The sequence below is a fragment of the Delphinapterus leucas genome, chromosome 1 (genome assembly GCF_059928025.1).
Source record: "Delphinapterus leucas isolate spDelLeu-1000000601 "Yukka" chromosome 1, BTC_Dleu_Yukka2, whole genome shotgun sequence".
NCBI lineage: Eukaryota > Metazoa > Chordata > Mammalia > Artiodactyla > Monodontidae > Delphinapterus > Delphinapterus leucas.
The window spans coordinates 9,348,127-9,371,428 of NC_143129.1; positions in this window are offsets into that span (position 1 = coordinate 9,348,127).

Consider the following 23,302-nt stretch of genomic DNA (forward strand, 5'->3'; position numbering starts at 1 on the left):
TATGCTTTGAAATAAAATCCTTTCACAGGTTTAAAACAAGCCTATGACTACAAGGGGGCAACTCATAAATCTACAGACATTCAGGAGAGGTTAACTGAGAAACACTCCAATAAAATTTCTACCGCAGATCGCTTGTACAGCCCAACAGCCAAAAGAATAAAAGTGCTTTGGGGTTTATATCTTTTGGCTCAGTGGGTAACATATTCAGGTACTAAACAAAGAAATGTAACTGTGGTTTCTTAAAAAAGGGGCATTGAGTCATTTTAGATTAATAAAAACAAAGAGGATTAACTGTTTTTAATCAGAAAGAATTCAGCTTTACCAGATCCTCTTTATTACAGAAAATTTAGATCAGTTCAGACAGAACCAAACATGATTAAAAAGAAGTCACTTGTTCACTTCATGGCTGTTTCACAATGTCTTGTACCAAACAAATAAGCAAGCACACACGTAACTAAAGTACATGTTTTCCCCAGGCCAAGTATCTCATTGCCAGCTTTAACAAATATTCGGTTTCAGTCATGATTTTCAGATCCTCTCCCTGCAGATGGTCCTGTGATGAAAGTTCTGTTTTGTGAAGTTGTTGGAAGGTGCAGCCCAACCCTAGGTACAGTGGCATCTCACTGCAGAACCAAATGCACAAAAGCCACTCTCAATCCAAATGCTTCACGTCTGTTAGGTGGAATTAGCTCTTTATGAAGTCAGATCACATTTTAGAGACTTATTGTTGAAAAAAACCCATGTATTCCCCATATTTGCTGTGTCCATAGTGCACGAATGCAAGGAATTTGTGTTTGTTTGGGGCAAAATAGAGGACTCTACATTCATTAGCAGAGTTTCTGAAATCTATTCAGAATTCAGCAAATCAAAAATCAATTTTTGAGAATACTTTTGAGGATATGTTCAGAGTGAGAAAAATGAAAACAGTGTGGATAGCACTGGAAAAACAACCCGGAGTTCAAGCCTGGCTGTGTTACGAGCAGGCTGAGTGACTGTGGGTAAATCACCTCATCTCTCGGGGTGTCAGTTTCCTCATCCATAAAATCGGTGGTTTGAACTGCCCGGTCTTTTAGCCACTAGAATTCTAATGGCAGTGTGCTTCTCTAAATTCCACCTTATTAATTTTGTACCACGATTTAAATCCATTTTTAAACCTAATATTTACCCTTTGCCCCTGCTTTGATAAGTATACCTTTATTTTTATCCAAGTCAGTGATTAAAATATTGAAGATGACAGTACCCAAGGCATGTCGCAAGAAACCTAACTAGGGTGACAGTGATTCAGAGCTGGACAAACTTTGGGAGTGGTTACTCAAAGCTACCGTGATAAGTTTATTATCATCCACTCAACAGTCACTCATTTGATCTGCAAGAATATCATGAGAAACCTATGAAATGCCTTTGAGAACTCAATATGCATTCTGACAGCTACGTTCAGTGTGCATTGTCAGAGCTCTGAAAGAGCTCTGAAGAAAACCCAGAGAGTTACCTTTTATTTGTCTCAGTGCTAGAATATAGTGGACAGGTGAGTCAGAGGTACTGTATAGAAGAAAATGAGATAGCAACTCTTAGGTGTAAAATAAGCTACAAGGATATATTGTACAATGTGGGGAATATAGCAAATATTATATTTTTATAATAACTATACATGGAGTATAACCTTTAAAAATTGTGAATTACTATATTGTACACCTGTAATTTATATATTATATATTGACTGTACCTCAATAAAAAAGAAAAAAAGATATTTGAGAGAGATATTCCACCACAGCCTCTCCCATCCTACTCCACCTGAAACACACACACACACATACACTCACACTTCCGTTTATTCTTATTTTAAAATTGTTTTTATTTTTTAACCATTTTTTATTGAAGTATAGTTAATTTACAACATTGTGTTAGTTTCAGGTGTACAGCAAAGTGATTCAGTTATACACATGTATATTCTTTTTCAGATTCTTTTCCATTATAGGCTATTACAAGATATTGAATATAGTTCCCTGTGCTATAGAGTAGATCCTTGCTGTTTATCCATCCTATATATAATAGTTTGCATCTGCTAATCCCAAACTCCCAATCCATCATTCCCCCACCAGCCTTCCCCCTTGGCGACCACCAATCTGTTCTCTATGTCTGTGAGTCTATTTCTCTTTCATAGATAGGTTCATTTGTGTTATATTTTAGATTCCACATATAGGTGATATCATTTGGTATTTGTCTTTGTCTGACTTACTTCACTTAGTATTATAACCTCTAGATCCATCCATATTGCTGAAAATGGCATTATTTCATTCTTTTTATGGCTGAGTAATATTCCACTGTATATATGTACCACAACTGTATCCATTCACCTGTTGATGCACACTTAGGGTGCTTCCACTGCTTATTCTTATTCTTAATGTGGAACAGGCACAGCCTAATTCAGTGAGTCAGTTTGTGGGGAGATGAAATGATTGAGAGCAGGTGATACTGTATCTTACACAGTGGACTCTGAGACTGTTCAGAACCAAGCAAAGTGGAAACCTGTCACTTTAGAGCATAATCAAGAGTGGAGATTCCTGAGGGCAAAGCCAGGTCTGGCTTCCTAAGGAGGTAAGAAGTGACCAGAACCAGTGCCAGCACGATGATGTTCTTACTGCCAAGTGGGCAAGGTGAACTGAGGCTCAGACGCAGAGAGCTGCAACCCTTTCTCCACTCAACCAGAAGAGGACATTGAGAAGCCCACGTATTTCCAAATGTTCTCATTACACCTATGATATCCATCTGATACAAGGTCTAACTCAGTGTGCACAAGCTGCAAAACTCAGCGAGGGATAATCAGGGGAGTAAGGGTGCCTGTCTCAGTAAAGAGTAAACAATCTCGTCTATTACAGGACTTGAGGCAGTTTACAGGCCTGGAACTCGCTGACCAGATCAGAGGCCAGGTCCTCGGCCTGAAGTACCCTGCACTAGCCTGGCGAGTGTGTAGGTAAAAATCACCCAGTCCTTCCCCAAAAGGCCTGTGACCATTTGCTCAGGTAAATATTCAGTGGGGAAAAGGGAACATCCAAATATGTCAAGGACAGGTGGGCACAGGACCAGAGTTGACATACACTAACAGGGCCTGGAAGCAATCTCACACCGTCCTACTAGAGTCAGAGAAGATGAAGGCTGCATCCTAAACCTGGGTCCAGGGACAGGTCCAGCTCACAGTGCGGGTATGAGGCCCATGGACTCACCTTGGGACATTTCCTTGATCTCGAATATAGAATTAGAGTAGACACACTTTATAGCTGGAAGAAATCCCACATTGGTTCCTTGGCCTGTGGGGGAATAGCTATTGTGAGAAGGAAGGCTAAATGTAAACAAACCTCTGAAACATTCCCACTCTCCCATCAAGATAGTAAATCCCAAACATGCTACTTTCTGGGAAATGGCAACAATTATTACCACTATTCAAGACCTTTCAAGACCTAGGAACGTATGGGAGGTAGCTGCCAAAATATCTCCATTTATTTACCGACCTACAAAAGTCAGGTGGATCTTTGAGCTTGACAGTGGACTTCTACAGCTTGAGTAAGTTTATCTCAATTACAGACCCTGCACCATATAAAATGTCTTTGCTAGAGAAGAGGAGCAAGGCCCTATGCACATAACCTACATGGTCATTAATTTAACAAAGGTAATCTTTTCCATCTTTATGGTGTGTATCCGTCTGGGACAGAAAACAGTATACGTATATCTTATATACTATGCTAATTCTTATGTCCACCATCACAGTATAGTCCAAAGAGTCTGACCCTCTTGATATTCTTCAGAACATGACATTGGTCCCCACTCTGTCAATGGCATTATGTTAATTTGACCGGATGCACATGGAGAAGCAAATACGTTGGAAGAATTTTTAAGTCACATGATACTCAGAAGGTGGAGACAAAACCTACAAAGACTGAGGAGAATTGCACATCAGTGAAGATCTTAGGGGTACAGTGGTCTTAAGCATGACAAGATAGGCTCTCCAAAATAAAGCAAGATTATTACATGTAGCACCTCCCATCCAACTACTAGCACTTGGGAGTGCTACTCAACCCATACAACTCTAAATGACCCTAAAGGCTTTGAGTAGGGCTTAGAGCAGTAAATGGTTCTATAGAAGGTCCTGTCTGCAGTACCACTGACCCTGCTACTGGAGCCATAAGACCTGGTAGACCTTATTATTTTGGAGAAAACTGCTCTATAAAAATACATCATGGAGGAATTTATGAAAAGTCCCAATTAGAGAGTCACATTGTAGATTCCCATGGTTCTTGGACAAAAGGATGCCTCCTTTTGGGAGGTTGCTCCAGGCACACACCTGAGTGTGGAACACCAAATGATCATGTGACCAGAGATGTTCACCATGAGCTGGTTTCTGACAGATCCACAAATTCATAAGGTCTGGAAAATCCCACACAGTTGCATCTTAAGACAGAAGTGGTACCTTTGGGATCAGAGGCACAAAAAAACAAAATAGAGAGAATGGCTCAGCTACTTGACTTCAGCTGCCTTGGTGCTAGCACAGAGGCTCATGAGCAAAATAGCTGTTTTGACAGTGAGGAAGGCTATTCATTGGCCCGACAGCATGGGCTCCCACTCACCAAGAATGATGTAGCTACTGCTGCTGTCCAGTGTTCAGCCTGGCAGCAACAGAACCAGTGCAGAGCCCTGATACGACATCACCCTCAAAGGGAACCAGTTACTTGGTAGCAGATGGATTGCATTGGACCTCTTCCACCCTGGAAGGGACAACGTTTTATCTTGGCTGGAACTGACACATATTCTAGGTATGGGCTGCCTTTTCTGCCTGCAGAGCCTCAGCCAGCACTGCTTAGGGCTTAGAGACTGATTCATCAACATGATTTATGATCCCAAAGTGGTCTGGGTGTCTGATTAGAGAGGGAATTTCAACATCAAAAGTGCTGTGAAAGTAGAAGTACTTTAAATTTACTTCTAGTTTTGCAAATTTGACATCCTGCTATACATGTTTTTAATGCTGTGAATATACTTCTTTAGAGGTGAGACCTGCCGTCATCTTTCCATGTGATATTTTCTCACCCTTGCAGCCTAACAATGAATTAGGGTAATTTCTTAGCTTGTTTGTCTGACAGCCAGAGATAGCATTGACTTACTTTAAGTTTCTATGTCTTAAAACAACTTTTCACCGGCACCCCTACTCCACAAAGGTTTTGATTCAGAGCCACATCTTAAAGTTGCTTTCTAAATCATATATTAATCATTGCTGCAAATACTGAACCAAACAGAAATGATGAGTTATACAGCATTATATCTGAGATCTCGCTGTGTGCTATCAAAGATGTTTTCCAACTCTAAAATAACCTGAAACCATAATGTGTTTGGATGCTCTAATTTCAGCAGAGTAAAGAACATAAATTGGTCACAACAGCTATCTATTTATTAATGATGTAGCAGGTTACTAACAAGCTAAACGAATGATTATGACATGAGTCACTGATTCTAAACCCATTGTCGTGGGTGAAGGACAGAAATAGAATTTGAAAAACATATTCCATGTTACAATTTTATATTTTGAAAAAGATTAAAATCCAAACTTCAACAAAACTCAAGAGAAAATTACGTAGGATAAATTCTCAATGGGTACTACCTGGAAAAGTCTTATGAAGTTGGGCATGAAGGTTTTATATTTATTTGAAGGAGGTATAGCTTATAAATGATCAGAAACACTGGTACAAGCAGTAGCAGTGTACAAGTAGAAGTACACTTTGCCCATGAATGACTACACTGTGGAATCATATTCTTTTTTTAAAATTGCAGTATAGTTAATTTACAATGTTGTGTTAATTTCAGGTGTACAGCAAAGTGATATATATATATATTTATTTATATATATGAATGATTCTTTCCCCTTATAGGTTATTACAAGATATTGAGTAGAGTTCCCTGTGCCATACAGTAGGTCCTTGTGGGTTACCTATTTTATATATAGTCGTGTGTATCTGTTAATCCCAAACTCCTAATTTATCTCCCACCTTTTGTTTTCCCCTTTGGTAACCATAGTTTGTTTTATGTCTATAAATCTATGTATGTTTGTATACGAGTTCATTTCTATCATTGTTTTTAGATTCCACATATAAGTGATGTCATATAATATTCGTCTTTGACTCACTTTACTTAGTATGACAATCTCTAGGTCCACCCATGTTGCTGCAAATGGCATTATTTCATTCTTTTTTATGACTGAGTAATATCTCATTGTGAGTGTATAATATATATATATATATATATATATAATACACACACCACATCTTTTTCATATTCTTATTGTTCTAGACTGTGTTATAATTACTTTCTCTTTAATTAAAATAGATGTCTAAAAAAAAAATGTCTAGCATCTCTAGTTCACTGGCTTCACTATAAATCTTTATAGCACATCCTTGGAGCAGCTCGATTACTAGGTCCTCCAACACTCAACACTCACAAAGGTACCACTTATGCTGTGAAAGAAATATAGACTCTTACACCTGTCTTCCTTGAACGTACATGTTAGCTGAGGGGGAAAAACATCGAGGCATAGTTCTCTGGTATCACAGCAGATGGCCAAATGTTTCGTGAATGTCGTATTTTACCAGCTCATTGTCTGAATGTAATAGAAAATAAATGCCATGAGCAGAGGTTCTGGCAGTAGGGCTACCTGCCCTTCCTATCAACTCCCACTCCAAGCTATTTGACTCTGTCGACCAAAGAGATTTTGGAACTCACAGACAACTGGCGTAATTGGGATCTGACATCTGTTAGGATCACAGCAGAAAGAACTGGGCCAGGGTAAGCCACTGGAAAAGTAATTATTGCCTAGGGGAAAGGACCACAAAGCAGTAGATCCTAAGATGACCCTACCTTTCAGAGATTTGTGTACCCACAGGTAGAAGGTTGACAACATTATATCTTCTGGACTTAGCCTACAATTCTTTTATTTTTTTCTCTTGTGATTGCTATCTTTTTATAGTTTGGAACTCATAAAAAGAAAGCTGATCTCATTCTGAGTGAGTATGCAAGGTGTTCCAGAGCCCTAGAAGATCAAGATGGAAATTGATGTGTCTTGGAGGCTGGGAGAGTTCAGTGAAACTACAGAGTGAGGAGCCTTCCTCCAGGTGCTTTGGCAAAGAACAGGCATCTGTGCCTCTAGACTGGGCACCAAAGCTCTTCTGCTTTTCTTACCAACAGGAGTCTAATCATTTAGGCAATTCCAACCTCTAGCCCTAAGACCCATGACATAGCAAGGAAAAAATAGCAACCTCTTTAAAGTTTCCCAGCAGCTAGGGAGACAATATCAGGAAGAATAATGAGGACACATCTGAGTGAGTTAGAACTGCTGGTGGGGACAGATGAGAATCTGAAATAACAAAATCATATTCAGAACACTCAGTATACAAAAGTTTTCTTGTGCTAAAACAATAACAAAAAGAAACAAAAATCATTATTTCAGAGTAAGCAATATATTATCTAAATTGAAAAAAGAAGTTGGGCAGTATAGAAATCATGATAAGTGGTCTATGAGATCAAGTACAAATAAAATTTCAAATCACAAAGCAAAAATGGAGAGAGAGATGTCAATCAATGAGAGAAAAGATAAAGAATTTAAGGTGAGATCCAGAAGATGTAATATAAATGATAGAATTTCCAAAAGGAAATAAAGAACAGAAAGAGGAGAGGCAACAGTTAATTAAACTAGATTACAGAATTTTCCTGACATGGAGAAAGAGTCAAGTCTGTAGAATGAAATGCCTTTCATACTTCTAAACCAAACTGATGAATAAGAAAACACATCAAACACATCCTGGTAAAATTCCTAAAGTCAAAAGATTAAAAGCACACAAGCCTCCAAGCAGAAATAAAAGTTACCTACAAGGGGAAAAAGTGTGTTTGACATTGTCTTATTATCTTATCAGTAATGGTTGAAGCAGCCAGAAAAGAGAAAAAAGGAGCTACAACCCAAGAATCCTATAATCAATCAGCTGAGTTGTTATTTATCCAAAAATACACAAGAATTTAGAAAATGTATTACCCAAGTACCCGGCATGAAAAAAATACTTGAAAAAAAGACTCTAACCAATCAAAAAATAATTCTATAGAGAGGAAGATGAAGAGGAAAGAAGGTGATATACATATTCATCCATCAGTCTGATCATGTATCTCTTTATCAATCTATATCTTTATATTTAATACATAAACGTCTAGTAGTGGGTGATTTAATGCTAAATAAAGACTCTTGAAATTGAAATGACATATTGCAAAGAGTGTAAGGACCTGGTATAACTCTTCTAAAGTTTTAACATTTTTGTTGGTGTTGTAAGGGGTGCAGGTGAAGTCAAAGAAAATTGAATATTGTGCTGGGTAAAATAGTGCATCTCAACTGGGAAAACAGTTTTTCTTTTTCAAATAATAGTAGAGGCATAAGTATCTAAATAGAAGAGCAGGAAAAAAGGATAAACATTATTGACTGAATGGAAAATATGATTTAAATACAAACTAACAAGAGGAAAAATGAAATAACTAGCAATTTGGGCAAATAAGAAACAGGAGAAAGGGAAGAAAGAAAATAATTTAAAATGAGCGATAAACATGAAATACACTGATCTTCACTCAAAATGTGAATGGAATGAATTTTGCCATTAAAGGCAGATTACTATATTAAGTAAAAATATAATACCAATGTACACAATGTTTACATGAGACACACTTAAAATGGTTGACACAGGAGGTCTGAGAGTGAAAGAGTGAGTCAAAAATAAGAAAAAAATGCAATAAAAAAGTAGGAGACTCAATATTAATATTGGAAAAGATGTCATTTAGGCTAAAAGAAAGATATGATTCAAAGAGGGGCATTATATAATGATAAAAGATACTATATGCCGAAAAATCTTAACAGTAACCAAATAGTGGGTACCATTCTGGAACAGCATGAACCAAGAAGTAATCTCTGAGATTATGAAGAAGTATTACAGAGCAGGTCTAGAGTGTGGGCAGAACGGGTTCCCTGTCTTGGTGGAGTAGAAGTCCAACATGATTTGATGAAATGTTTAAGGCAGCAAAGTGAGTCCTTTTAACTACTCTGCTCCATGGTTGCATACGACCAGGGAAGAAAAACATGTTAGAAACATCTTATTTAGGCATGTCTGGTTGAAGCATGCCCAAAGAAAATGTATCCTGAAAGTCTAAGAAGGAAGGCCTTTCCCTCATGTTAAGGGCCAGCCTCAGGCAAAACAGTAGAACTGACAAGTTTTTCTCTGTCACTTCTGCCTCTAGTTAAGTGCTGCTACCCCACCCCCATTCTGATGCCCAGTAAGCCACCAACTCAGAAGGAAGCCATGAATGCTGTTCATTCTACTTATCAGAAACCTGGGAGGGAATGGAAACTAATCTGATTAATTAAGTCATAGTTTATAGTAATAATTTATCTTAATTCTTACAAATAATTGGATAATACAATAATAATAATAATTACAATTGGATAATAATAATAATTGGAAATTTTTAGACTAACTTATTCAAACTGGAGAGGCAGCATAAATCCACTTTTTCTACTTTAGAGTTAACCTGACTAAAATAAAACCATTTCCATCCATTCAGTTAATTGCTTGATGTAAGCCATTGACTTTTGTTCATAAGGAAGAGAACTGTGAAGATTAAAAATGGGAGATAAAAGTAAAATGATTTATTTAGAACACACGATTGGCTTAGAGGTAGAGAGAAGGAGAGAGAAAGGGAAGATGAAAGAAAGAAGGAAGGAAGACAGGGGGGAAAGAAGGAAGGAAGGAGGGAGGGAGGGAGAAATGGGAAGGGGGGAAGGAAGGAAAGAAGAAAAAAGGAGAAAGAAGGAACAAAACTTCTATGATGGCTAATTTATGAGACAGTGTGTTTATGTAAAGTGAATATATTTACTTTTATGTTAATTATTTAAAACCATATTTAAAGTATATCCAATTGCCAGGTGCTTGAGAAGAGTTGATGGGAGGAAAATCATACATGTTGTATTACTCAAATGACTTTAATCATGAATTTTACTTTGAAAAGATAAAAAACACACCATGGAAAAAGTACTAATGAACAAATGTATGTTTCTGAGATACTCATTTATTATCTGCTATAACTTGTAAGTAAAAGAAAAAAATATAGCAGATTTTCAGGGGTTAAGATGAATTTCTAGACATGTCAGAATGTACGTGTAACTGAAAGTAAAAATTAATCCAGATTACTGTCATTGCCACCTTCATTATAATTCTTCAGAGCTACCATTCTAGAGAAAACAAATAAAAGTCAATGTCAATAAAGTAGTTAAAATATATGCCATTTTCATTATCAGGAGAGGTCAGGCAATCAAGGGAAAGGTCCTCTTCTGAGATGTGTGTTCCATTCCCTCTTTCCCTGCCAAACTTGCCAAGTGGCCTTGAATGAGCAAATTCATCCAACTGAGCCTCAGTTTCTTCAACTGTTAAATGATAGGGTTGGACTGGAGGAAAACTATAATTCTTTTTAGTCCTAAAATAATTATGGTTATAGTACAGTACCATAGCTAAGTAGAGACATTGTGCAGCCTTTAATTATCGGTGGTGTCACCATACTCCAGCCATATGGAACTTCTTTAAGCCTCGCCATATCCACAATAGAACAATAGCCCGTCATTTAAAAGAAGTCCCCAAATTTTTCCCATACTTGTTATTCACATTCTTTTTCAAAATGAACCAAAAGCCAATTTCCATCATTTTATGATGAACAAGCAATAAATTTCCTTCTGGAACATATATACAAGCAAATATATAGAGTACTCTCTCTGTATTTACGTTTGAATTAGTAATTTAACATAGCGTGGATGGAATGCAAGTTTGAATCTGAAGAGTTCTGTATTTCAGAACTCAGTTCTACTACACTCGTTGAACTTGATACTTTTGAAATATCTCCTTGTAACCCAAATGCCATGAACTGAATTAGCCCTAGTCTTTAAACTTTGCAAGAAGAAAGAATTATTAGAGATTATTAACAAAAACTTAAGCAAATTCAATTTGTTCTTTATTTTGATCTTCGTTTCAGTAAAACCTTTCATGTTTCCTTTGGCAGGAGGGGAGAGAATGCCAAAACCCTTGTGGTTCCTTCTTCAGTCGGACATATACTTTTCTAAAAGAATAAGTGTAACTAAGAACTTTTTTCCCGAGTGGTATAAAAGAGTCAGGTAATTGGTATCAGTCTTTCTTTTTATAGCTGTTACTCCACATTTTTTACTAAAGAAAGCCATATATGATGTATCAAAAGTGGGATGACTTTGCTTTTTTAAAGGCTCGGTGACCCCACCCATCTCTTAGAAGTTCAGACCGCCATGTGGCTGGTTGGCGTATAAGACTCTTGCTTTCATGCTGTATCTCATTCCCAAGTCAACATTTGCACACTGACCTAAACAGATCAGCACAGTTTGTACCTTGGTGAAGGGAACCTACAATTACCTGTCTCAGAATATTGTAAATTCATTCATTCTTGTAAACTTTCTTCCCTTGACAACTCCAGAGGTGTTTATCAAAGCCCTATTTTTTTTTTAGATTTTGCACTTTTAAAATCAACATTCTAAATGAATATTTAAAGAGAATCTGTTTCCAATGATATCACAAAACAGAAGGCTCTTATAGAAGCATAGCAAATTCTAAATGCGAGATACTTAAATTTTCTGGGGAAATGAGAACTCAATATATTTTATAGAAACAAATTCTCAGTCATATTTTAAAAATTAATATTTTTCTTTTATCGAATAACATTTATTGTCTGCCCACTGGTCAATTTAAAAAATTATGTTAACCTCCAATAGGCCATGAAGTAATAAAGGCAATAGAGCATTTGAATCAACATGCTTTCACAAAAGCATAAACAATATAAGATGAAGCTGATAATTGTACAATTGGGATGGTAATGAGGTGCTTTTGAAAGTTTATTTCATATACTTCTGTATTATTTGATTTTTTTATATTTGTAATAAAATATGGACAAAATTTAAGGAGAAAAATAACTTGAAAATAAGTTGACAAAATTGTTTAAAAATCCTAATGCAGCCTTTAATGCTTTGTCTACAAATCAAACTATTATCTTTTCTCATAAATGTTATTTTATAAATTTTAAAATATTCATAAATGCCATAAAATATCAGCTTCAGATGAGATATTATTTGTTAACTTGAGAATGAGTCTCTCTGTTTCTCTTTCTCCCTCTGTCTACCATCTCTGTCTCTGTCACTGTTTCTCTCTCTATACATATATATGCATATATAATGTCCAACAATGAAATGACAACCAAGTTTTGACTTCTAAGTGTCAATCAACAGGTTAAATATGGAATATGTATTATCTCATTTATTAGTCAAACAGTCCTTAGGAAATATTATAAATATTATGATCTCATTTCTGCTCATAGGAAATCAACTTAGAGAATTTGAGTAATTGCCTAAGGTTATACAGCGAAGGCAAGAGAAAGCCACACTTTCAGTGTCAGGTAGAACTCTACCATAAACTCTTTTCTCCTAATACTTCACTCATTCCTTCAGAACACCTGCTCAATTCCAGGCGGTGTGTCTATGCCTGATTGGGTGTGACTGACAATAATTACACACACACCCACATACACAAACAGTGATAGCTAAGTGGAAAATTAAACAGGGTGACCCTATGGGCAATGGCTGGGTGATGGCAGCTACTTTAGTGTTGCTGACCCACAAAGACTTTTCTGAGGAGGTGACATTGAAGCTAAGATTTGCATATCAAGAGGGAAATGAGCACGGGAAGATAACGCAGAGGTGAATCTTGGGATATTCAGTGATATTCCAGGACCAGAAGGTAGGCCACTGTAACCACTGCACCCAAAGTGGAGAAGAATGATAGAAATGAGATGAGAGAGGTCAGGGAGGGAGCCATCATATAAGATAAATCTGGATCTATCCAGTGTTGTGGGGAGATATCGGAGTATTTTAAGTAGGAGAATGGCATAACCTAGGCTTCATTTTAAATGGATATCTCTAATTGTTTTCTAGGAAAATGAATTGTAAGACAGGAAAGCAGACAAAATCTATATTCACAAGAATTATGTGTGGATACAGGTATATGTAGATTCACAGACAACTATAAGCATATTGGCACTTAGACATTTACATTTTAAAGAATGTATTCATTATAATGATAATCCTGAAATTATCACCTTGCAGAAATGCACAAAATTAGAGTATATCCTTTTAAACTCTCCTATTCAATGAAAAACTGTTGAAAACGCAAAGATTTTTTTTTAACATCTTTATTGGAGTATAATTGCTTTACAATGGTGTATTAGTTTCTGCTTTATAACAAAACGAATCAGCTATACATATACATATATCCCCATATCCACTCCCTCTTGAGTCTCCCTCCCACCCTCCCTATCCCACCCCTCTAGGTGGTCACAGAGCACCGAGCTGATCTCCCTGTGCTACGCGGCTGCTTCCCACTAGCTATCTATTTTACGTTTGGTAGTGTATATATGTCCATGCCACTCTCACTTTGTCACAGCTTACCCTTCCCCCTCCCCATATTTCAAAGATATTTTATAAGTATTTTAGCAAACACCATTATGAAAAACATATTTACAATAGTGTAGAATTTAACGTGTTCTTTTAAATATCACGTTATGACTTTTTTGACAATAGCATTTCCTATGCTGTAGGATGCTTGCTTTAAAATAATTTTCCAAAATGACAACAGAAATTCTAGCAAGCGAACATGCTTTTGATATAAGCTGGTTTGAATGCAGCTTCTGAATGCTAATGGCATGTTTCATGCCAGAAAGAAGCATATTAAGAACTAAAGCATCAATTTGTTGTGGGGTTTTTGTTCCTTTTATTTATTTTTAGAGATTTTTGAGATAAAGAGTTCCACTTTGAAATCTCTGATTACAAGAGATCATTTTCATCCTATCGTCAGTGCTTTAGATTTGTATGTAAAACAAAGTTGCTGTGATACTAGTTCATCCTGGTTTGTATGGTGAAGATCTGAAAATGTTCTTTTGTTAAACCAGAGTCTTGCAAATGAATAATTTTAATTCACTGAATGTTTAGAACACTGTTCTGAATCTCAATGACATTTAAGCAGTTTTTAGAACAATTTAATATCCCTGGATACACTGACACTTGCTACTATTAGGGAATTAGCCAATTAGTGTAGAATATAGATATCGTAATCATGCATTCACAATACAGGCACAGCTGACACAGGAAACTACATTCCTAGCAGAATACATTTCTTAATCCCCTTATATTATAATAGCATTACCATATGTAATATTAAACATTATTACAATTCCTTTAATATTTAGCAGTTCTTATGAAAGTATAGCTACCTTTCACATACAATGTCGATGTTCCACAAAGCATACACACATGCCAGACTGTCTTCATGTTAAATAGAATATTTATTTCATGTCACATTCTACTTTTACACATTTTGTTTTGCAGAATTGAAAAAAGTTAAATTATTAATCATTGCTCCTGTGTTTGTTAATTAAAATCACCCTACTGATACAGGCAAGAGTTTTGAGTAGGGCAGATAGAAAGTTCATTATGAATAGAAAACTAAAAAATCATAGACCATGAGGAAATGAAGTTAAATTACTCTGCCTCTATTTTCATTCTTAGGGCCTTGTAAAACTTTTAGGAAAACTGTTGCCATTTATGTAAATATTAGTTTCTAAACATTCACATGTTTTCTCCAGTAGTGTACATTTCCATCATTCTTTTTAAAACGTCTTATATTTCACAGTGCAAAGCAGTTAGAGCAGATTTAGGAAAAATAAATGATTTAAAATTTAAGTCTATTTCTCTGCAATATTTTCTAGTCCAATCAGATACCCACTGAGCTGTGTCATTTTTTTTGAAACAGAAGGTTAAGTACATCTTTTAATATTCCCAGTACCTACATTTTTAGGCTCAGTTATTTTGTAAAGTTTTATTAATTTATTAAAAATATTTATTAATCTACTAACACATGCAAGGCAATGTGCTAGGTTCCTTGATACTAAAGATGAATCAAACACAAGTTCTGCCTTTTGAGAGGTTATGGTCTAAAAGAGAAGATACACATCCAATATAAAAATATAGAAGAAGTATGTTCCATAGAAGCAGGTCCAATCAGGTGGTGTTGGGGTTAAGAAATGAGAAAGTTTGCTTTCTCAGACATGAGGGAATTCCTCAAGGTAAGTGGCACTGAGATATGAGATATGGTAGAATTAAAATTCCTGATTGTATAGAGAAAGACTTTTCAGGCCTGAGGTATAGGATGTGTATTAGTTTTCTGTGGCTGTGTAAGAAATTACCACTAATTTGCAGCTTGAAGCAACACACATTATCGATACCACGGTTCAGTTCTCTAGGCCTAGAATCTGGGAATAGCTTAGTTGAGTCCTCTGTTTAGGGTCTTACAAGATTGCAATCACAGGTTTGGCCGGGACCACAGTGTCATCTGAGACTCGACTGGGGAAGAATACACTTGTGTTGGTGGAATTCAGTTCCTTGCACTCAAAAACTGAATATTCATTTTCTTAACGGCCTTCAGCCTAGAGAGGACACCCTGTGTTCCTTCCCATTTGGACCACGCAACATGGAACCCACAACATGGCAACGTACCAGGGAAAGATAGACTCTAGCAAGGTAGTGACACAGTTTTTACATGTGACACATGTCATCAGAGAGATCTCTGATGACCCAGAGATGTCCTCAGAGACCTCTCATGCCCACTGATGTATCCTATTTGTTAGAAGAAAATCACACGTCATGCCCACGTTCTTGGGGACAGTACTGGGCAAAGCTGTGAACACCAGGAGATGAGATTATGAAAAGCCACTTTAGAGTCTGTCTTCCACAGGGTGGGAGGTGAATATTTGGTTTGGCTGTAAAGTGTGACACATGACCATCAATACAATCAGATTGGAAGAGAAGTTTGGATTGAGATCATGGGAGGAATTGAATGGCTTACTCTGGAGTTGGACATTATTTTATATACAAGAGGAGAGCATGGTTGTATTTTTGAACAGGGGAGAAATCTTAATGGAACTAGGCTTCAGAAAATTTATCTGGAAATGGCTTCTAAAATGAATAAGGAGAGAAAAGAATTGATTTGGGAGAAATGTGAATCATTTATTAACTTGTTGAAAGGATGAATTAAATAATGATTATTGGTGGAGAGCATATGACCACAGATTCAGAATTTAAAATAAAACTTTTGTCTGTTAAACTGCAATACACAAAGGAAGGGTGATCCATCACTCAACAGTTCCTTAATACATCAAAATTAGAGGCTTCCCTTTACACACAGATACAATGGAAGATGCTCTTTGGAAATGCCTCTGTAAGAAGCAGAGATGGGCTGTGAGACACTCAGGTATGAGAGATGAGCCCCCATGATACTCAACAAAGTAAGGGAAGACAGGCTGTACATAAATTAGCATCCTCCAAAGGCTATACACTTAAAAAGATTGGTGTAAGTTTAACTCTGCTCAATATTCTGTAATAACCTAAAAGGAAAAAGAATTTGAAGAAGAATAGATACATGTGTATGTAGAACTGAATCACTTTGCTGTACACCTGAAACTAACACACATTGTGAATCACTCTACTCCAATGTAAAATGTTTTTAAATAAATAAAAATAAATAAATAAATAAAAATGATTGGTAGTAGCCGGTCTAGGAAAATATTGGGTATGTATTATTTTGTAGGGGATTTATACTTTTGTTTGCTAACTCTTGACAAATAGCACTATCTAATTAGGGTAATAATCATAAGGAAATGCTGATTTTGTATGAACATCATATAAGGGAAGTGGAATTCTGAATAAAGAAGAGTAACAAATGGACATAAACAGAACTTGACGATAAAGGGGCATCAGAGAAAGAGAAGAATAATCAATATTTAAACCCAGGCGATTAAGATATTAGTGATAACTAGAAGGATAAGGAATGTTGGGAAAAGGCTAGGTTTTAAGGCTAAAAGGAAAAAAATTTAGTTTGTACATATTGAACTCAAAGGATGTTCGGAATTGTGAGTGAAGATATGAAATGCACAGCAGAACCCATGGGGGCCACCAAGAGTGGTCAAGCAGACTCCTGAGAGACTCCAGGTCAAGGTGGCCATTGGGTGTATAAGATTGGGTGAGAGAGGGTGAAGGGTGAAGAGAATAGAGTACAAGCAAATCTTTAGAAAGAATCTACATTTCAAAGATGTAATGAGGTAGCAGAATTGGAAGAAGTTGAGGGAGAAGGAACAGAGTGGTCATAAAGTTAAATAAATAAATAAGTAAAAACCAAGAGTAGTACCCTAACTGGAAAAGTACCTTGAAGGAGAGATATTCTAAATAAGAGTTACAAACTCAAACCCCTTGAAAAGTCAGACAAATAATCATGGAAGCAAGCCAAGTGTAAAGTAATAAGGGATGGGGCAGAGACACAATAAACGGTGTGTGCCCCATATCAAATCATTGACTTAAAAAAATACACTTTGTAAAACAATGCCCGTATAGAAAATACACTTGAAATCTTAATTTCATCTACAGGATGCCACCTCATCAGGAATAAAAAATGATTGACAGAGGAGAATTACGATGAATTTGAAGAATACCATTGATTTTGAAATTAAGAGCTCATTGGTTACCTTAGAAATATTTCATTAAGTGGTGAAGGCAGAAACCAAAGCATAAGATTTAAGGCAAAAATGTGTGATCAGGAAACAAAAGCTTTGTCCTATTTTATCAGCAACTCAAGACTGGGCAGTTGTGAGGGCAGCTAGGGGGCAGGTTATAGCTGGTCATGGACCACAGGGGAGCGACAGGGCTAATTACCAATTGTCCCAATTAGGGACAGCACAGAGCTTCCTGAGGACAATACAATAATCAAAATTGTGAATAGGAAAGTCAAATGATGAATTGGCAGCAGTACCCAAGGGAGGAGAGTGCAGCCAAACCTAGTAGGTGGCATCATGCCGCATCCCAGGAGACTACCAAAGCTGCTATCCATCCGCCTTGCTAGTCTCCCCGGAGTCTTTAAATACTACTCAGATTTTCAGTGAATAACTTACCTCTGGAAGGAGAGAAGTTGCCCAATGGGCAATAGTTTTGATCAACTATTTGGGTGCTGGGGGTCTCGGTTTTTATTTTTAGGAGACACGAGTTGTGCACGGCTGAGGACTGAATGACAGCAGCCATGGTGAAGGAGCTGCATTCCAGAAAAACACGAGGGGTCTTGAGAGAATCAAGGCCTGGAATAGGAAGGAGGGGTTGGAATCAGGGTCACGGGAGAAAACATCAGCTTTGGAGGCAACAGCACTTCTTTCTCTAACTCTGGAGGGAAAGAGAAGCGAGTGCATGGAGATAGAGTTACATCTGGAGTGGAGCAGAGATGCACTGACTAAGCTCATACAGGAAAGCTCTGGGCTCCCCAGCACCAGGACAGTCACATAAAATTTGGGGAAGGGCAGGACCACAGATTATCTGTGCATACCCGTGTTAGGTTTTCAATTTTATCCTGATGAAAAATGTGTGGTTGTCATGCTGTGAAAGAACGGCGACTCATGTGTCACATTTTGCCTGGGTGATTTCATGCTCTTTGCTTGGATTCAGTCATTCAACAAAGATTTATGGAGGTCCTACAATACAACCATATGGCACATGTTTTATTATCTTGATTTTTATGACTAGAAAAGTAATATTTGCTCTTTGTGGGAACCAAGACAGAAGAAAATGAATAAAATACCATTGAATCAGCAAGTACTTCTTGAGTCCGTGCCATGAGTCAGGCCCTCTACCAGCAGCTAGGTCCATAGAGGCAAACAAATAGATATGACTCTTGCCCTATGAAATTCATAATCTAGTGGGAGAGATTAAATTCTCCCCAAACTTCCCCCATCACACCCCCCACCCCCCCACCCCCCCGTAAACATTTAGCAGCTTTGTGTGTGTTTTGCCAACTGTTCTTTCAGATTTAACATACTTTGGATAGTTTTATCACATTCTGACAGCTACATTTTTCTTCTTCACTAAGTAGAGATTAGGTTTGTTCCACGCTATATTCAGAGACTAATTTTGACATTTTAGACAAGATGACCCAAAAAGGATGGCAGAAAAGGAGCTTAGAGCTAGAATGGATTTTCAAGTGTGATCCCTCTCTTTATAATCTCTTCTTAAAATTTTCTTATTCAAAGCTGTATAATTGAAAAGGTGCATTTACATGAAGTAAAACACATTCATTAATATATGCTATCACATTTTGAGAGCCTACTTTGAGCAGGATGATATTCTCACTACTGTTCACTCACCAAAGCAAATTTCCATGAAAACCTGATTTTTCAGGAACAAACAAAACTTGCAGAGAAGAGCTAATAATAAAGGCTATTGTGAAATCAGTATGTTCCAGGTTACAAAAGGAAAATTAGAATTCAGAAAGGGAAAAGGAAGAGAAGTAGAAGGAAATATCACTGATTTGAAGGGTGGGTAGGCATTTCTCAATTTCCTCCTGGCTGCAGTCATATACTAACTCCTTTAGTATTATTGTTCTCCTATATTGAGATGGTGACTGTTTTAATGATACCTAAACATTTACAAAATCTGTCATCTATCTCTGTGGGGGAAAAGGGATTTGTGTATTGGGCTGCATGAAAAAGATGGATGCAAGATGATAGAGTTTCACAAATGTGTTTATTTTTGGCTGTTGTAGCCCTTCTATCCTTTATTCTCATTCAACTCCCATTAATTTTTTTAAGTCCCATCTACAGGAATCTGCGCAGAGAATGTGTCATTGGTGATTTTGCTTACTCTGCTACAGAAGGATGTAAGAAATAACTATAGGAGGGTCACTGTAATCTTTGACATGGGAGTAATAATAACTGAAAGACACAGAATACAACTCAACCACCCAGAGTTAGAGAATGAGCTAGGAGTGCACCCTTTTGTTGGTATTTCTATCTCCAGTACTCCAAAAAGTACTGCCTCTACGATTTCCTCCATTTTTTTACTTCCTAGAAATGTCATGTATAATCCAGAATAAAATAGAGACAACTTGTGCACTTCAATCTGCTGCTATGAGGAACAGTGATCCAAGGTCATCAAGGTTAAGTGTTTAAATATTCAATCCATAGGAGCTCAGCAATCATGTATTGAGTGCCCAGTGTTAGGGCTACCATTCAAAAAGTTCTTCTGGTAAGTACTGTACGAGACAGATTAAATAAAGAAAGGGGGAAGGGGGTACCTCTTTGCTGGTCAGGGCTGGTTGCTGTCAAATAATTCCTTTACATGGCGCTCACAAACCTCTTGGACCTCCATTATCCTTATGAAGGAAAAACAAGAGTAAAAACCCAAGACAAAAATAACAAAAGAAAATACGATTTAGGAAATTTTACATATCAGGTTGACACTTCCATGAAAGAGTAAATAGGGATAAGTGTTTTGTCTTGTTTGCTACCAATAGACAGTCTCACAGGAGGTGGGGAGCTTTATCCCAAAGTGTTTTCAGAAGGATTCTCGGGGACCTTTCAGTGCGATCCTCCCATTTCTCCTGGGGACCACCCTGAATTTTTCTTGTAAGATGGGCAGTAGGCACAGAGAAAATACTATATCTGTGCCCCTACCCCTAACAAGATTGTGGTTGTTCTCGGGCAAAGGGAAGACTTAATCTGCTTTCAGGAATGTGCCCACAAAATAGTCTCTCACCCTCTTTGTGTTTCAAGAATAATATCTCAGGGACCATGAGACATGGTCTCTGGGAATCAACATTCCTTCTTCTGGCTCTCCATGAATTCACAACTCGCACGTACTGAAATGTACTATGCCTTTGGGGGAAGGCCACAAGGTGTGTAGGGAAACACGAGAGGAATCACGTGAAGGTGTGTGCGGAGTGGGGTGGGGGCAGCGTCTGGTGGGTCCCCAGAGACAGACTTCCAAGTAAGTGAACAGGTTATGCAACGTTTCGGAGGCAAACGAGGTCCTCCTGGAAGATGTCAGTACTTCACAACCTCATGTTCCGTTACAGTTGGAACGTGAGGTGTGATGAAGTTGAGCCTGAAGTGAAGGTTGAGGGCACAAGGGGGGAAGAAAACCTTGCTACCTAAACAGAGGCTAACGTGGCAGATGTGCACAGGCTGGGGAGTACTTGGATCCCTGAAACTGTGGTTTTTAACTTAGTCCAGTTTTCTGAGACATGGCACAGTTGGGGTTAAAAGGGGGTCTCTGCAGAAAGGCATCTCTTCTTCTGACCCTGGCCCCCACCCCTTACCAGCTGTGTGACATTTAGAAAGTCCCTTCAGAGCAGTCTCCGGATCTGTGAATCGGGGGCAACAGTGCATATCTTAAAAGATGATTGTATTCAATGAATGAATACCCGTAAACAGGACATGGCCTGACATGTCTTCTATGTGAATGTTATAGTTTATGACCATTATACTTTAAGTTGGTAGCAAAAATGTGAAAAGAGACAAATCCATTTGACTTTGAGATACCCTAATTATCTCTCATATTGTGGAGAAGAGTTTATTCTTTAAAAATGTTGTTCACCAAGACCCTCTTTAGTAAAACCAAATGAATGGCACTTAATGGACAAATTTTGCTTTAACTCATGGAGTCAAGTTAAAGCAAGCCGATTTTAAAAAGACTAAAATAGGTCCCTTTCTTGCTTGCTTGCTTGCTTTTTTTAGAATACCATGCCCTAAACCCAAGAGCCCAATTCTGCTTAAGAACTGTTCTAAAATATGACCCATTTTTTGTTTCATATTTTATTATTTATCCCCTTGGAGCTCCCAACTTTCAAATAAAAGTGAATGTATTTCTTTTAAATAAGAGGAGGTCTGTGCTGTGCACACATCTCGATTCTGATGGTAACAAGGGAATTTTTTTTCAAAGCAGCAGCTTATGTTCAGCCAGTGCCAAACGGAACTTAAAGTTCAAAGGGTTTGACTAAATTTAGAAACCACAATGTTCAAGTGGTTCTAAATTTGACAAAGCCAACGAGAAGCTAACCAAAATTGTGTATAAAATGATCTTTTCTATTATGACAACAGAGAGGACCAGATATTATTATCTTAAATTTAGGAAAAATCAGGCCAATAACTAAATATGAGCAAATTAAGGTTGAAATATAAAACAAATGTGTTGATATTCCAGGAAAAAGAGATAAGCTCTTAAATATTCTCAATGATTTTTCTAGTAAGTTAAGAAGTAGAGAATATTGAAAACAGCAATCAAATCAAGGGGACAAAAATAAGACTATTCCTATCAAGTCTCTATGGCGATGACTCCGATCTGAGTTTCCATATTGTCAAGAGCAGCTAATGTTTGGCACAATTCAGAATATAAAAGTCAAATTGTCCCCCTGGTCCCCTTTATCAGTTCTACACGTTTCATATGTGATATTGCACAATGACGTGTTATCAAAATTCATTTAGTCATTTGCCTTTTTCATATTTTTAAAATGTTACCTGAAATTCTCAATTCTTGAAAGAAAACATTGTGTTTTAATCCCAGAACCCACCTTTGCTGCATTCATAATGCTGCCATCAAGTACCCTGATAAAAATCTACCAGTTTTCTTTCCAGGGCAGAAATTTCAGGCTAAGTCAGGGCAAGTCAGATTAACTGCTAACATACTAGTGACACACTTATGGTGATTGTAATATAATTACCTCTAAGAAATAGTGAACCACATAAATGCAAATAATGTAATTTTCAGTTTTATTGCAAAGGAAAATGTAGGTTGTGACAGCCATTACGTTTTTCCAACAGTGAAATGATAGAGTTTTAAAAAATACGGCAATACTGGATTTCACTAATGTGGAAGCTACAGGGCAAGTTAATTTAGAGTTAAGTCAAAGGTGAAAGTAATGTATTTTCTGAGAGGAAGGAATTGGCCATGTTTCTAAACCATTTTATGGTCTGAAACAACCGTTAAAAGGGCTACTTGATCTTCACTGTGTGGTGTTCCCTAACCCTTACACTGGCATAAAGTACAACTCCTAACTTTTCCTGGGGTAAGAGTTTCATCAGTTCAGAGTTTCTATGCCCTGGAACTCAAAAACAAATATCATCAATGGACTTCCCTGGTGGCGCAGTGGTTGAGAGTCCGCCTGCTGATGCAGAGGACACGGGTTCGTGCCCCGGTCCGGGAAGATCCCACATGCCACGGAGCAGCTGCACGCGTGGGCCATGGCCGCTGAGCCTGCGCGTCCGGAGCCTGTGCTCCGCAACGGGAGAGGCCACATCAGTGAGAGGCCCGCGT